This window comes from Hemitrygon akajei, chromosome 21 (genome assembly GCF_048418815.1).
Source record: "Hemitrygon akajei chromosome 21, sHemAka1.3, whole genome shotgun sequence".
Classification (NCBI taxonomy): Eukaryota; Metazoa; Chordata; class Chondrichthyes; order Myliobatiformes; family Dasyatidae; genus Hemitrygon; species Hemitrygon akajei.
The window spans coordinates 48,815,282-48,833,480 of NC_133144.1; the positions used below are offsets into that span (position 1 = coordinate 48,815,282).

General features: G+C 42.6%; 1 protein-coding gene across 1 annotated transcript in view; it reads left to right on the forward strand.

Moving 5' to 3' along the window:
- cdh23 (cadherin-related 23) overlaps nucleotides 1-18,199 on the forward strand; it is a 1,051,763-nt gene that overhangs the window by 71,320 nt on the left and 962,244 nt on the right. The window lies entirely within an intron of this gene.

The following is an 18,199-nucleotide window of genomic DNA, read 5'->3' on the forward strand; positions in this document are numbered from 1 at the left end:
GGTGGGCAGATTTGGAGAGCAAGTTTTGTCTGATATATACGAGTTCATATAGAGAATGTAATGTCGTGATCTATTTTAATATGGATTACAGCAATTTTGGTTAAACAAGATTTGGTTTGCCACTTGCTCATTAAATCCAGTGTGGTCCATTTGGATCCTGTTAATAACTGACCTTGGAGGCTGTTGAAACCCGAGGAGGATTGTTGTCAGGTTTTGGAGGGGGGCCTTGTCTTGGAGAGTATTATTAATCCAGTCTGTCATTACTGTTGCAATTGACAGGGAGAAGTATTAGAAACAGTTTCTTGAGCTCATGAAGTGAGTTGGTGATTTGATGTTGCGGTGTTCTCTGAGTTTAGCATTTAGCTTGCAGGCGTTTCATCAGCAGCCAAGGTGACATCCTCAGTGGTGTTTCTCTCTGGGTGTGCTTGTGTTTATATAGACCCCTTTCAGTTGACCTTTGGTGGGTTATATAGGAATGCAAAGTAACAGGCTAAAGAAAAACATTCAGACCAACCAGTCAGAGGTGGTATATCAATCACAAACAGGAGCAAATCTGCAGATGCTGGAAATCCGAGCAACACACACAAAATGCTGGAGGAACCCAGCAGGCCAGGAGCATCTGGGAAAAGAGTACAGTCAACATTTCAGGCCGAAACCCTGAAATCCCCCAGCATTTTGTGTGAGCGCTGGTACTTATGCCTCATTTGAATCTCCTTCTGGCTTTTATTTTGTTTTATTGAGGTACAGTGAGGAATAGGCCCTTCAAGTCATACTGCCCAGCAATCTCCCGATTTAACCCCAGCCTAATCGCAGAACTATTTTTCCACCAGCTTGTATGTCTTTGGATTGTGGGAGGAAACCGAAGAACCGGAGGAAACCCACGCAGTCATAGTGCAAGTGGCAGATGCGATTTCGAGTTCAATGTTTAAGAGAAGTTAGTATAGGTATGTGGACGGGAGGGGAATGGAGGGCTGTGGTCCAGGTGCAGGTTGACGGGAGTAGGCAGTTTAAATGGCTCAGCACAACCTAGCTGGGCTGAAAGTCCAGTTTCTGTGCTGTAGTTTTCTATTCCCTGTGGTAGCAAGCTCTTCTAAACTCCAGTGATTTCAGGCACAGAGCCATCAAATGCTCCTTTTTGTTAACCCTTTCATTCTTGGGATCATTCTCATGAAACACCTCTGGACCCTGTCCAATACCAGGACATCGTTTCTTAAATAGAGAGCTCAAAACTGCTCACATTACTCTTAAGTGTGGTCTAGCCAATGCCTTATAAAGCCATGTTTAATGAATATGCAATCCATAGAAGTGACTGCAGTACTGTGGCCATTGGTGAAGCAATTGTCACTAATCTTCTCTCCCGATTTCATGGCCAATTCCACGAGAGCAAAGCATGAGTAGTTTATAGAGCAGCGGATCTCATCGTGGGCCATGTGGCCTCCCAGAGGGCCATGCCAGAATTTGTAAGGGCCACAAGTGGAAATAAGACAAGAAACTAGGGACCACAGGAGTTTCTGAATGAGCTGTGGTAAGTTTATTGTTTTAATGAAATATGACTATATATATATATAAATAAAGAAATTACAACATATGTAATTTAATTGGAACCCTGAATGAAATGATGAAAATAAGCAGCTTGGAGAACAAATTGTTGCTGCTGAGTCTGATATATTTTACCTGTCATATATATTTGGCAAAACTGAATTTGTTAAACAAACAGTTACAAGGAAAAAACTGCAATCTCATATTGTGCAATGAGGTTCTTACTGGTTTGCTTGGAAAACTCAAACTTTTCAGTAGCAGTATTGGACGTTGCAAGTTTATGCAATTTCCTTCACTGGCCACTCTTACGATAGAATTGCAAGATGATGATCTGATTGTATATGTTGATCACTTGAAACAACTGCACACTGATAATGGAATTTCGGCTCAGAGATCCACTGGAGATGCACGTTCCAGATTGGGTGGGTGGATCCACCACCTGGGGTGAATGTGAATGATGTTGACACCACCTTGCAAGAACGTCTCATTGAGCTGTAGAGTGATCTAACAGCTCAAGCAGAATTTAAGCACAGCAGAAGCAAAATTTCCGGATAACTTGTGATATTGAAAATAAGGTTCCACTGCTCTGGGAGAAAGCAAAGTTTTTTAAAATTGGATTTCCTACCTTTTAATATTGAATGTGGTTTTAGTTCAGCTCTTTACCTGCTATCAAAAGCTCGTGAACGTCTTGATGTTGTGAAAAGAGGTGAACTTTGATTATCTTTAATTAAATTGCAATCAGATATTCAAAAACTTGAGAGTTTGCATCAGTTGCAAGGATCTCACTAAATACCCAAAGTGACGATTTCATTGCTGGTTGGAAAAGTATCATATAGATTACAAATAAAGTATCCTATTCAGAGCTTTGAAATTTTATTTTTTCCATATACACCTGTTACATTATATTTAACATTATACCTGTAACCTGTTAAAACATAAATATTGACTGTATATTAGAATAATTAGTAAAGTTGACAAAAAAACTTTAGAAACGAAGAGCCTATAGAAAGTGGGGGCCACAGATAGAAATAAAAGTCACAAGTGGGTCACTAGCAGAAAAGTGTTGAGAACCACTGTTACAGAGAAGTGATTTTTGTAGTGATGTCTGGAGGCCCATCCCTGGCCGTCTGCTCCTTTATGGGGTGTAGGTGTCTAAAACTGATGAAACCTGCCTGCTTTGAAACGTTTGGGTGAATGTTTTTATTAGTAGTCATTTAAAATCTGCATCTTTAATGGTCCAGGTGTTCACATAATAAAGTAGACTGCTGCATAAAGAGATAATTGTAAAGAAAGCAGCTGGTTGAAGCTGTGTGGTGTCAGATCACTTTCTTTTTGCTCCTGGGACCAAGTTTAAACTCTGCGCAGATGAAGATGATTAAAATAGGATCTTTCTACTTGTTAGGGCTCATTAAGTGGAATGAGTTGGGTCAGCCACAACCTAGTTTTCAATGGCCTTGTGTTCAAAGCATAAAACTGTTTTGAACGGAAATGTTGTTTTTGAATGATGGGCAAATGCTGATGACCAAGACTTGAATCTTAATGTTTCTAAATGCTGTTTCTGTATTGCACTGGTGCAGACTTATCTTTGTAAATACCCAAGTTCAGGTTCGTTGCCATGGCCACAACTACCCAGGCTATAACTGACATGACAATTAGCTTTTTTGGCAGAACCAACATAGTAGATTAATTTAAGGAATGGTGATGATAGGAAAATTCTTCATTTATAAATATAAGACTCAGAGATTTTAAATCGCAGGTCTGGTGGCCACACGTGCAACACACTGTGTCTGGAAATTAGATGCTGAGTGTACTGTTTTACTGGCGTGACTCTGCTTCAGAGAAACTTCATGGGGTGTAGAGTGCTTTGTTGTGCCCTGATAGGGATGTGAAAGTATTTCAGAAGCACAAAACACACTTGACCATAAACCAATAACTTGACCAGAGCACAACTCTGTAGAATAACATTCTTGGAATGGTCAGTTTTAAGTGGTGCCAAGTTGTGGGAGAGAAGTGAGAGTTTTAGGGTAGGTATAAAGGGAATAAAAATCTTGGGAAGTGCTTTGAGAATATCTTCCTGATCCCTCAAATACAAATAAAATACCGTGAAAACTGGAAATCTGAATTACAAAATAGGAAATGTTGGAAAATTGCCTGATTTTTATTTCAGTCCGCAACAGTTAGCTCGGGGTGTCGGAGTTCGGAGTTCAATTCTGGTGTCCTCTGAAAAAGTTTGTATATCCTTCCCGTAAGTGCCAAGGTTTCATCCGGGTGCTCTGGTTTCCTCCCACAGTCCAAGGATGTAAGTTAATTGGTTATTTAAATTGTCTTGTGATTAGGCTATCGTTAAACAGGTGGGTTGCTGAGCGGTTTGGCTAATTGGCGCAGAAGGGCCTGTTTCCCACTGTATCTCTGAATGAATAAACAAATCTCCAGCATCCACTGTGCTTCAGTTGAGTCTTAAGCAATCTGCCTAATCAATTGAGTGTTCCTGCATCGTCAGATTCCCTTATTTCTCCCTCCCTGATGAGCCCGACCCAGCCCACACCCAGTCTCATTCACATCTAAATCACTCAGCTATAATGTTTAGTCTTTGGATCAAATCTGCTTCCATTCATTTAACATGGAACAGCACAGCACGGGAACAGGTCCTTCGGATGAATGGTGATGACCCGATGAAGGACCTCGGCCTGAAATGTCTCTTTATTCACCTCTGTATGTGCTGCCTGAACTGCCAAGTTCCTCTCGCGTTTTCTGCGTGTTACTTTGGCCCGTGATCTTTGTGCTGAACAGAATGGCAAACCAAATTAAAATTTCTTGTACCTGCACATGGTTCATATCCAACTATTCTCTGTATATTCATGTGCCACTTTAAAAGTCTCTTAAATGCCGCCATCATATCTGCTTCCTTCACTACCCCCACAGACACCCACAACTCTCTTTTTGTAAAATAAGCTTACCCCGCATGTCTGCAGTGAAATTTCCCCCTCTCAACTTAAATGTGTTTTATGTGGTATTTGATTCTTCTACCGTAAGAAAAGAAATTCTGATTGTCCACCCTATCTATGCCTCTCATAACTTTATAAACTTCTATCCGGTATAGTAACTAATTGCATGTAGAATTATGATGTTGTTGCCATCAGTGAGACTTGGTTGCCCATAGGGCAGTGCTGGCAGTTCAACATTCTATGGTTTCGATGTAATAGAGGGGGTGGCATTACTCATCATGGAAAATGTCTTGGCCGTGTTCAGAGAGCACATACTGGGGGACTCAACTAAGGCAATATGGGTCAGGAATTTAAAAAGTGATGACCACATTAAACAGATCTTATTATAGACCTCCAATTAATCAATGAGATTTAGAGGAACAAACTTATAGAGGGATAGATGTCAGTTGCAAGAAATGGGTCAGGATATCAAATGTCAGGATATCAAAGGAGCCAGTTGGGATGTTGGAGGAGCCTGGTTGTGTTTGGAGGAGCTAACCTGGTTGCTGACCGCTACTTGGAAGCATCAGAATTAGTGCAGTATAACCATGGAAGATTGTCTCGGATATTTCACTTGCACTGTCTGTTGGACAGTGATAATGCAAGTTGCCGAAGGCATGTTGCCCTTGTCTGGTGGCAAGGCAGTTGATGTGGGAGCTGTGCAGTAGAGCAATGGACCTGGGAATGCACATCCATAATTCATTGACAATGGCATTGCAAGTACTTTGTAGATAGAGTCGTAAAGAGAGTTTTTAGCATGTTGGCCTTTATAAACCAGGGCGCTGAGAACAGGAGTTGGGGTGTCGTGTGTAAGTTGTACAAGGTGGCACAGTAGTGTAGTAGTTAGTGTAATACTATTATAGAGGCAACGGCCCAGGCTCAATCCCACCATTATCCGTAAGGAGTTTTTATGTGCTCCCCTTGACCATGTGGTTTTCCTCCAGGTGCTCCAGCTTCTTCCCAGATTCCCACACTGAATACCATGTTAATTGGTCACATGAATATAATTGGGCAGTGTGGGCTCATTGGGTTGCAAAGGCCAGTTACCGTACTGTATCTCTAAATAAAACTAAAAAGAGACATTGGTGAGGCCACAATGAGAGTATTGTGTGCACTTCTGGTCATCTATCTATAGGCAAGATGTCAATAAGCCTAAAAGAGTGCAGAGAAAATTTACAAGAATGTTGCAGGACTTAAGTTACAGGAAAAGGTTGAATTTGTTCAGACTTTATTGCCTGGAGTATGGGAGAATGAAGGGTGATCTTATAATGCTGGATACCTCTATGAGGGGTTTAGATAGGGTGAATGCATCCAGGCTTTTTCACCTGAGTCTGGGTGAGACTAGAACTAGAGCTCGTAGGTTTAAGAGGAAATACTGAAGAGGAATCTGTGGGGGAATTTCTTCACTCAGGGGGTTGTATGATTGTGGAATGAGCTGCCAGCAGAATTGGTCGATGTGGGTTCAGTTGTAACATTGAAGTGAAATTTCAGCAGGTACAAGGATGGAAGGGATTTGGAAGGATATAGTCTGGGTGTAGGTGGATGGGAATAGGTAAAAGATTAGATCTGCATTAACTAGATGGGCTGAAGGATCTGTTTCTATCCAGTAGTACTCTGTGACTATTCCCAGGAGAGGAGAATATTGTTTTATTGCTTCAGGCTGGTTGTATTAGTGTACATACTCTCTAATTCCCTGACATAATTTGCATTAGCCTGGTTACATTTGTCACCCCTGCCTTGCAGCAAATTAAATTACCCTTTTCTTTAGATATGTTCTTGATCAAATAGGTCCAGCAGCTTGCTTGATCTCTCATTTGATTTATTGTTATCCGATTGTAACATTGGTGTTATGAGACTTTAGGTTTAGCATTGAACCCACACCTTTCATGCAGTCACAGAGATTGTACAAGCTCCTTACAGACATAGTCACAGTAAAAAAAAATCTATTATAACCCAAGTCACTGAGCGACATGCCTTGTAAATTGATGGTGCATGGATGTTATCGGCGAGAAAAAGCAGTTTTCTAGCAGTCCGCAGTTGAATGTATGCCAAGCATTCAATCCAGGTTGTCATTCCACCAGTCTAACACTGGAGGGCAGCACTGACGGGTGGGGTTGGCCCTCAAACAGCATGGACACCACGCTACGTGGCCTCTAGCATTTCCTCTCCTGGACTGCTGCAACTGGCAGGACCGCAGCTTGAGGCCTTGTCCTTGCTCCCCTGACATCTGTCTCACTAATAAACAAGAGAACCAGACTTGCATCATTTTATATTATCGATGTCCAATAGAGACTAGTGGTTGCACGAGGAACATCCAAAACAATCACTCACGGTTAGACTGCCCACCGTCTTCATGCATCGACTCTGATACCTTCCTATAGCAGGCAGTAACACAATTTGCACCAAGTCCAGCTTCTCTGAAAATGAACATCTCGCAGATGGGGTACATCTGTAATACCTGAAGTTCTTAATGTCCATAATTGTCCTGTGATTGTAAAAAAAAAAGACAAAAACACCTTTGGTTGGCGCCCAAGAGGGTACTGCTTCTGAACGTGCCACCATCTGACCAGAATGCGATCATATCTACTGTATATCAGAGTTCTGCCCAATTTTTATCGTTTAATGAATAACTGAAATGGATAATGTGGCTATTACCATATTACTGTAGATGGGAATTTGCTGTGAACAAATTGTCATCAGGTTGCTATATTACAACTCTTGAAATTTGCTTTGTTAGTTAGAAATTATTCTGTGGTAGAGAAAAGTGCAGATGTGCAGAGAGAAGGCCGGTGTTAACTGATATCAGCATGGTAAATTGGTAAATTATTGTCACATATTGAGTTTCAGTGAATAATTTGTCTTGCATATCATTCATATAGATCAATTCATTACGCAGGGCATTGAGGTTGTACAAGGTAAAACAATAAGAATGCAGAATAAAGTATTGCAGTTACAGAGAAAGTGCAGCGTATCAGAATCAGGTTTAATATCACCAGCATATGTCATGAAAATTGTTATGCGGCAGCAGTAAGTTATTTATTTTGTAATACCTAATAACTGTAAGAAATGTGTGTGTCTGTAAAATAAGTAGTGCAAAAAAAGTAGTGAAATAGCATTCATGGGTTCAATATCCATTCAGAAATCTGATGGCAGAGTGGCAGAAGCTGTTCCTGACTCATTGAGTGTGTACCTTCAGGCTCCTGTACCTCCTCCCTGATGGTAGTGATGAGAAGAAGGCATGTCCTGGGTGATGGTGGTCCTTAATGGTAGATGCCACCTTTCTGGGCAATAAGGTGCGAGGTCATAAGATAGATTGTGAGGTTCATCTTCTCATAGTCGTATACCATTCAATAGTCTCATGATAGCAGGTTGGAAGTTGTCCCTAAACCTAGTGGTAAGTACTTTCAGGCTTTTGCCCATTTTTTTGCCTCTAGAGGAGGCATTGGTGAATTTTCTTGGCCATGGCATCAATGTGATTGGACCAATTAATGGTGATGTTCACTTACAGGAGATGAAAATTCTTATTTCACTTGACCATAGCACTGTTGGTGTAAGGAAGACCATGTCCACCATCCCCTTTCTGAAGTCAATGACCAGTTCTTTCATTTTACTGAGAATGAGCAAAGGCTTGAGGCCATGACATCATGTCACCAGGTTTTCTACCTCTTTCCTGTACTGCAAATCATCATTATTTGCGATATGACCAACAGCAGTGCCATCATCTGCAAACTTGTAGATGCATTCAGAGCAGAATTTGGCCACTCGGTCATGAGTGTATAGGGAATAGAGCAGGGAGCTGAGAATGGAGCCTTGTAGGGCACCTGTGTTAATGATAATTGTGGCAGAGTTGTTGTTGCCTATTCTTATTGATTGCAGTGTGTTGGTCAGGAAATTAAGGACCAGTTGTAATGGGATATGTTGAGTTGCAGGTCTAGGAATTTGGAAGTGAGTTTGCTTGGAATTTTAGTATTGAAGACTGAGTTGTAGCCAATAAATAATTGTCTGACAGAGATGCCATTACTATCCAGATACTCCAGAGATGAGTGTAGACCTAGGAAAATGGCTACTGCTGTAGACATGTTCCAGCACTCGACAAATTGCAGTGGGTCCAAGTTGGCAAGAAGGCTGGATTAATGTGTGCCTTCACCAGCCTCTTGAAGCACTTCATGATGATGGGTGTAGTATTTGAGGCAAGTTGCCTTCTTTTTCTTGAGTACTGGGATAATAGCAGGGTAGAACCTCAGATTGAAGCAGGGAGAGGTTAAAATGTCTGCAAATATCTCCACCAGCTGATCTGCGCCGGGTCTAATAACACTATGTGAGCCAGATGCTTTTACAGGTTCACAATCCTGAAGACTGACCTTATGGCTGTAGCGATGACTATGGGTTCAGGTGCACTGGAGGCTTTTGAGGTGGGTGGTGACTGTTCAATCCCATCTTGATGTCCATCCTTCAATATGTACATCATTGTGAGATCATAATTACCCTTGTGATCCAGAGTACTTCAGTGGGTGTAAAGCACTTTATAGCGTCTGGAGAGATTTAAAAAATGTTCACAGAAAGACGTAGAGCAAGGAGATTGTTTGCTCTGACCACAAAATGTATGTCACCAATTAAACACCCATTTACACTAATTGTATTTCACTTTACCAACATGCCCATTAACCTCCTAGATTTTACTACTCACCTACATTTGGGAGATTTATAATTGCCAGTTAACCTACATTTAGATATGTAGAAAAATGTATTTAGAGATATAATTTTGAAACAGACCCTTCTGGCCCAATGAGCCCACACCACCCATGTGACCAGTATGTCTTTAGAATGTGAGAAGAAACCAGTCCCGGAGAAATTTCATGCAGTCAAAGAGAGATTGTACAGTACAAGGTCCTTAACAGACGGGTGGAATTGAACCGGATCCCTGGCACTGTAATAGTGTTACTGCTATGCACTTGGTGGAAACCTGTATGGTTGCGGGGAGAATGTGTGAACACCACGCAGCACCGTTAGACAGGATTCAGTTCACTGGAGCTATGAGGCAGAAGCTCTACTGAAACCGTGCACCATGAAGGGTAATCATTTTGTGATGTGGAACCGGTGTGGGTGAAGCTAAGAAACAAGAGCAGGAATCGCTGGAGGCATGTATAGGCTCCTAAGCAGTAGTGATGATGCAGGAGATAGAACTAGGTGCTCAGCCGTCGTTCAACTGTCAGCAGAGTTGTAAGGCTCAGTGCAACCCCCCTCATCCAACCCTCCTCATCCAACCCCCCTCATCCAACCACACTTATCCAACCCCCTCATCCAACCCCCCTCATCCTGGCTCGAACAACTGTTGTGATACACTGTGTGTCATATTGAACAGATTGACTAACTGCACTACTGCTTATTCTGAGAACTCCCCCCCCCAATCTGGAGCCAGGAAATAAAACATCACAAATTGGGGAAGCTGGTGAAAAGGCAGCAGTCAACTATTCAAAGGAACATGATTTCCAATACCTGTACTTTTTTTTTGACTGCCACTCAAGTGACAAAGTCAAACCATAGAATTATTCAGCTTCAACCCAACTTGTCCTGACGTAAGTTGTCTACCTGAACTAGTCCCATTTGTCTGTTTGGTCCATTGTTGTCGAAACCTTTTCTGTCCATTCACTTGTCTTTTAAAGCTTTCCACCTGCTTCCACCACTTCCTCTGACAGCTTGTTTCATTTTCCCACCAGCCTCTGTATGGAACCATTCCCTCAGATTTCTTCTGAACTTTTGCCCTTAATTTTCTTCACCTTAAACCTGTGCTTTCTAAGTTTTAAATTTCCCTACCCTGGGACAATGACTGTGACCATTCATCTTATCAATGCCACTAACAACCACAAAAACATCCCAATATGTTTCACAGTGCTTAAGGTAATAACGCTCAGTAACAAACCAAATCAAGTGGTAAATAAAAATGTTGATGCTGGAAATCTGAAATAAAATGTAAACTGCTGGAAATAATCAGAAGTTCAAGTAGCATCTGTGCAGAGAAAAACGGAGTAATGTTTCGGTAAGACTTGGAAAGAGGGGATATGAGGCATATTCCTGAAGGAGTGTGACATTTAGACAGGTAATAAACACAAGATGCTGGAAATCCAGAGCAACACACACAAAAGGCTGGTGGAATGCTACAGGTCAGTAGGCAACTATGGAAATAAAGAAACGTTTGACGTTTTGGGCCGAGACCCTGCATCAAGACGGGAAAAAGGAAAGGGGAAGAAGTGGAGAGTATAAGGAGTACAAGCCAGGTGGTTGGGGTTGGGGGGGTGGGGGGAATAAGAAGCTGGTAGGTGAAGTATAAAGGTCAAGGGGTTGGAGAAGAAGGAATCTGATAGGAGAGGACAGGGGAAAATGGAAGAAGAGGGAAGGAGGAGGGGAAGAAGTTACCAGAAGCTGGAGAAATCAGTGTTCATGCCATCAGGTTGGAGGCTAGGTAGACGCAATATCAGGTGTTGCTCCTCCAACCTGAGAACGCACAGACCGACATGTCAAATGGGGACAGGAATTGAAGTGGTTGGCCACTGGGAAAGCCTGCTTTTTGCGGGTGGAGCAGAGGTACTTGACAAAACTGTCCTCCAATCTACACTGAGTTTCACCAGTGTAGAGAATTACATGCTGCGAGCACCAGATATAGTAGACGCCTCCATCAGATACGTATATGAAGTGTTGCCTCACCTGGAAGGACTTTTCAGGGTTCTGAATGGAGGTGAGGGAGGAGGTGTAGAACTTCTGCCGTTTTCTGCTGGGAGGGACAAATTGGCAAGGGAATCCTGGAGGAGTGATCCCTGCGGAAGATGGAGAGTGGGGAGAGGTAAAGGTAGGTTTGGTAGTAGGGTCCCATTGAAGGTAGTGGAAATTACAGGGAATGACGTGGATGTTCATGTATGGTAGGTGAGAACAAGAGGAGCTCCATCTCCTTAAAGTGGTGGGAAGATAGTGTTAGTGCAAATGTTCAGGAAACAGTGGAGATGCATGTGAGGGCAGCATCAATGGTGGAGGAAAGGCAACCCTGTTCTTTGAAAGAGGAGGACATCCCTGATGTCATGGAGAGGAAAGCCTCATCCTGGGAACAGATGTGGCAGAGATGAAGGATCTGAGAAAAGGGAATAGTATTTTTAGAAGAGAAAAGTGGAAGGAGGAATAGTGAAGATGGCCATGGGAGTCAGTGGTTTGAGGAAAGATATCAGTAGACAGTCTCCAGTGATGGAGACAGAGAGATTGAGAAAGGGGAGAGAGTTGTCAGAAATAGACCAAATAATTTAAGGACGAGGTAGAAGTGGGAGGCAAAGTTGATGAAGTTGACGAGCTCAGCATAAATGCATGAAGCAGCACCAATGCAGTCATCAACATAGTGCAGAAAGAGTTGGTGAGCTTGGAATGAAGACCGTTCCACATAGCCAACAAAAAGACAGACACATGGCTACCCCTAATGTTTGGAGGAAGTGGGAGGAGCAGAAGGAGAAATTGTTGGGGGTGAAGACCGGTTCTGCCAGGCGGAGGAGGGTAGTGGTAGAGGGGAACTGTTTGGGACTTTTGAGAAAGAAGTGGAGAGCTTTAAGGCCTTTTTGATGGAGGATAGATGTGTATAGGGACAGGACATTGATGGTGAAAATGAGGTGGTTGGGGCCAGAGGATTGAAAGTTGTTGAGAAAAAGTAGGGAAAATACATTTGACGCATAGAAATTTCCCGAACCTTGTTGCTGAAGCAGGAATGAGCGGACTGTTATGTCCTACTGTGGGCTTTAGTTCTGATGCACCATCAATAACTGTCTCTGAGACGTGAAGTCGAGATATCGGCTTTTATTGACTGGAAGAAAGAACAAGCAGTAGTTGACCACCTTACTACATCCTGGAGACTGAGGGCCGGGCTTTGGCCTCAATCGCCTTTATACCGGGGTCTGTGGGAGGAGCCACAGGAGCAGTCAGCAGGGGGCGTGTCCAGACAGGTATATGTAGTTCACCACAAGTTCTTACCTTCCTTTATGTTGAACTCTGCATTTCCGCCTTTATCGGAAAAGGTCTGATGCACATTTGCCTGTTAAGGGAATGGACAATGAATTCTCAGCACAATGTCATTCACAGTAGCCTCTCCCTTGAAGACACAAGAGACGGCAGATGGAAGCTGGAGCAACACAAAAAATGCTTGAGGAATGCAGCCAGTTGGGCACCATCAATGAAGAGAAATAATAAAATTGTTGACTTTTCAAATCTTCAAATCAAGACCCTTCATCTGACCCTTAAGACCATTTACATTAGGGATACAGTGAAATCACAGGCTGTATTTAAAATGTCTGATGGGGTACCTAGATGAAGGAATTCTGTTTCATTTTTGGTAGGTATGAGAATATATACACTTTGAAATGAAGTATTTGCTTGATTCTGAGTGGGTCATATGAGGTTTTCTCCTTGGCGACAGTAAATAGCTATACCATAAACTCTTTGGGGGAATGCAGAGGATGTGAAAGGTATTATGATTGCATGATCCTTGCCCTTTCAATGCTATCCTTCAGTTTTCACGGTACTGATGCTGAACTGGAGATGTCATTTCCCAGTACCGAGCAACAGATGCTTCGCTGGGATTGAAGTTGAGCTAGCATTTGTGTTTTTAATGAGGAAATTATTCATGCCTGTGAGTTATTGAATTGCTAAGTGGTTCAAAGTATAAATGGCCTTGTTTTATTATTTGATGAAGTATTGTTATGCTTTTTAGCATAGTGTGTCAGCTGAATGTCAGGTGGTGTATCATCAGAATAAACTCATTAACTGTTGAATAATAGCTGACATCTGATCTACTTGGAAGCCAGAGAATGCATATTGATGTTAGAGTTTTGTATGGTATCGAGGATGTTTTCCTTTTGCTATGCTTGTTACATAAAGAGTGAAGAAAAGTAAGAGTTTGTGGTGGTAAAATGCACAGAAATATTAACAGATATTGCAACAAGTTGGTGTGGTTTGCATGCAGACTACACTCTGCGTGTAATGCTGTGACTTAGAACAACTCTTGTCTCTGAAGGAGAGCGTAGTGTGTTTATTTTTCAAGCGTAGTGACTTGAGTACTGTACTCTTGATGCCACCTTTCAGATGAAACAAAGTAGAAAATGTGTTCTTTTACTGGAGCCTTACAGTATCAGTATTTTAAAGAGCTTGATGTTCTGGCCAATGCTGGTTGGTTCCTCACACTGCATCATTAATTCATACTGTCTGGTCATCGTTACTTTATGGGAATTTGCTACGTGCAAATTGGCTGCAGTGTTTCCCTAATGGCAGCAAAGACCACAAAAAGCATTTCACTGGCTTTGGGATGTCCTGTGGCTGTGAAAAGTAATAACAGACCAGTCTTTTCAGCCTCAGTTCTGCAGCGAGCGGGTACTGGAATACAGTACTGTACAGCATTACACCAGGAATCAATTCTTAAGAGAGTCAGCTGGCAGGAATGAATTATAAATAATAATTTAAACAATATTTGCATATATAAATATGCAAGCCATTTCTGCATGGTAGGTGATGATTTTTTTTCTGTTTGAGCCTCATTGAATCTGGTTATTGTTAATGTAAAAGATGTAATGTCTTTGCCGTGATGCGAATGCTGAGAGCCAGTTCTCCCATCTGGGCCTGAAAATTGTTCAAAAGTCTGATTGCTTTATTCACCTTTTCCACTGCCCCCTCCCTCCTCCTCCTCCTCCTCAAAATGCGCACATTCTGGGAAAGCTCATTTGCCTCGATCCACTTTCACTGAACCCTTTGAAATTTCACTTCAAGCACGCTGAAAGTCGAAACGCAGCTGACTTTGAAGGAAAGTTACCACAATTAAAGACGCGCTCTGATATATTGTGCCGGGGCGCAAAAGGATTTACTGCGCTCCTTCAGCAGTGCACTTGTCATATTGCCTGTTACAGGTCTGTGTGCATTCCTTATGTTTGGCATTTGCACCAGGTGTGGGCATTGTAGCACCATTCTCAACTGAAATGCTAACAGAAACATACCCTTGTATATCAGGTTTTGGTTCCTTTGAGCTTCTCTGACTTAGCTGTGAACATGGCTGCTCTGAGACTTGACGCTGCAGATGCTGGAATCTAAAGCAACAATCAGGATGCCGGAACAGCTCAGTGGTCGAGCAGCAACTGTTCGGGAAAATGAACATGGACATCGGATGTTGGAATTTGGAGCAACACAATAGATGCTGGAGGAAATCAGCAGGCCAGGGAGTATCTCTGGGGGGGGGGGGGGGGCGGGGGGGAATGGGCAGCCAGCATTTCAGAGCTTTACCTGAAACACCAACAGTCTATTTTCCTCTACAGAAACTGCCTGACCGTTGAGTTCACTAGCACCTTCTGTGTTACAAAGGAAATGGAACAAATTAACACTTTGGGTTGTCTTGAGCTTACCCACAGTTTATTTTTATGCATGATCACAATCACCATTGATATCCCTGCAGTTCAAAAATTCCATAGCCGTAAGTATGCATTATGACCTTGCATTAACAGCATATGCATAGACTTCCAAAGATCGACAGAAACAAATATACATTATGATTTTGCATCGACAGCATCTAGTGTAGAGACTTCCAAAGGTCCGTAACCACAAATACAGTGCATTATGACCTTGCATCAATGGCATCTAGTGTAGAAACTTTCAAAGGTCCACAGTCACAAATATACATTATGACCTTGCATCAGCAGCATCTAGTGTAGAGACTGAGAAAGGTTGACCTTTATAAGTGAAGAAATCCTTCCTCACCTGTTGTAAGTGACCAAGTCCTTTGATCAGAGACATGCAACACTCACAAAATGCTGGAGGAACTCAGCAGGCCAGGCAGCATCTGTGGAAAAGAGTGCAATCAATGTTTCAGGCCAAAACCCTTCAGCAAGACTGGAGAAAAAAAAGTTGAGGAGCAGAGTTAAAAGGTGGGGGGGGAGTGGAGAGAGAAGCATGGTGAAAGGTGAAACCGGGAGGGGGAGGAGTGAAGAGTGAAGAGCTGGGAAGTTGATGGTGAAAGAGATACAGGGCTGGAGAAGGGGTTATCTAATAGGAGAGGACAGAAGGCTGGGGAAGAAAGAAAAGGAGGGAGGAGCACCAGAGAGAGGTGATGGGCTGGCAAGGAGATAAGGTGAGAGAGGGAAAAGAGGATGGGGAATGGTGAAGGGGGTTGGGAGGGACATTACCGGAAGTTTGAGAAATCTAATTTCAAGCCATCAGGTTGGAGGCAACCCAAATGGTATATAAGGTGTTGTTCCTCCAACCTGAGTGTGGCCTCTTTGCATGTATTTTTTTCTTTGCATAGAGGAGGCCATGTATAGACATATCGGAATGGGAAGTGGAATTAAAGTGGGTGGCCACTGGGAGATCCCACTTCTTCTGGCAGATGGAGCATGGGTGCTCAGCAAAGTGGTCTCCCAATCTACATCGGGTCTCACCGATATACAGGAGGCCACACCAGGAGCACCAGACACAGTAGATGACCCCAACAGACTCTCAGGCGACTTGTTGCCTCAACTGGAAGGACTGTTTGGAGCACTGAATAGTAGTGAGGGAGGAGGCATAAGGGCAGGTGTAGCACTTGTTCTGCTTGCAAGGTTATGTGCCAGGCAGGAGCTCAGTGGGGAGGGAAGAATGGACAAGGGAGTCGCGTGGGGAACGATCTCTGCAGAAAGCAAGAAGTGGGGGGAGATGTGCTTAATGATGGGATCCCGTTCGAGATGGCAGAAGTTGCGGAAAATATCTGCTGAACCCGGAGGTTAGTGGGGCGGTAAGTGAGGCCAAGAGGAACTCTATCCCTGGTAGGGTGGCAGGAGGATGGGGTGAGAGCAGACGTGTGAAATGGAAGAGATGTTAATAGTGGAGGGAGGGAAGGACCCTTTCTTTGAAGAAGGAGGACATCTCCTTCATTCTGGAACGAAAAGCCTCATCCTGAGAGACATGTCATCTTGTGAAATTCACCCAAACAGTGGAAACATCTATCCTGTCAACCCTCTGCCCCCAAAAAAATTAAATATGCTTGCTTCTTATTCTTCTGGACTCCAGAACATCCTCACAATCTATTCAATGAGGGAAAAAGGAAATAATAGATGAAATTTGTAGTATCTTTGTAGACCTCATTGCAAAGCACTGGAAAAGCTTCTGAAATGTCATCATTGTATTGTAGAGCAGGAAATTTGGCAGCTTTCTTATGTACACAAGATTGCACAGACAATGAATGAGATCCAGTTTTGAGCAGGATGCTATAGGGAGGTTATGTTTACACTGGCCAGGGTGCAGATGAGATTCTCCAGGATTCTTCCTGGTTTGGTGTGGCTCAATTACAAAGAGAGATTGGATAGCTTGGGTTTGTTTTTGCAGAACAGGGAACCTGATTAGAGGTATACAAAATTGCAAAGGGAGATAGATGGAATCTCATTCCCTTAATGAAGATTCTTAGGAGCAGCATGGTAGAGAAGCAGTTAGCATACAGTGCCAGTAAACTGGTTTCAATTTCACCGTTGGCCGTGAGGAGCTCGTATGTTCTCCCATAAGAAACTGTGCCATTCCTTCTGGCTGCCCTGGTTTACTCCCACATTTGAAAGATGTAAGGATTAGTAAATTAATTGATCATGTGTAATTGAACAGTGCCGGCTCATTGGGACAGAACTGCTTGCTATTGTTCTGTATCCCTAAATAAAATCAAAATAAAGTGACGGAATAAAATTAAGGTGAGAGATGGGAGGTTTAGAAGGGTTCTAAGGGGATTTTTTTCACACAGTGAATGGAATCTGGAATGCAGTGCCTGAGGTGGCGGAGGTGAATAATCTCACACCATTTAATAAGCAATTAAATTAGATGTGTATTGATATCACAAAGGCATAGAAGACTAGAATCAAATATGGGTAAATGGTGCCAGTGTGGCTTGGCATGGATGTAATGGGCGAAAGGGCCAACTTCTCTCCTCCCTGACTTCACTGATGTACTTCTGATCTCTCTGGTCCATTTAGGAGAAATCGTTAGTTTTACAGCACATATGAATGATGACTCTTTGGGTGATCCAGCTCTGGTTTTAGTGCTCTGAAGTATTGGTCTTAATTTCTTATTTGGATCTATGCATTGGAGAGATGTGGGAGAGAAAATGAAATGGTTTTTGCTAATGCCCACTACTTCCATCACCAACGTTTCAGTTTGGATTAGCGATTTGAGGGTGAAAGAAAGCTGATGTGCATGATTAATGGTTTACATCTGTTCAAGATGTTTGCTCCACTAATGAGACTGGTAGCATCTGCCTGTGCCAATGCATGCTCAGGGTTAGGGTCTCTGTGTGTGACCTGCTCACTGACCTCCCTGAGACATAGTATTTGTTCGTGGACTCCTTTTGTAAATGAATCTCACGTTTGTATGTTGTGACATGTATGTACATTGATAATAAATTTTCCTTGAACTATGAACTTGGATATCAGCTATTTTAAGCTTCCTTCTGTGTTTTGGTGTAATTATATGCAAAAATTGAAATACATAATATTGGTCAAATAAAATATAAAATATTATTAGCATTCTGGAATTTCTCTGCAAAAATCAGAATGGAAAAGCATAATTTACTTTCCAGCCTGTGTTGAACCATCATCGTAAGGCAGCTCTTGGGAGAGCTAGCATCCACAGATTTAACAAATTAGAGGACTAGACAGTTG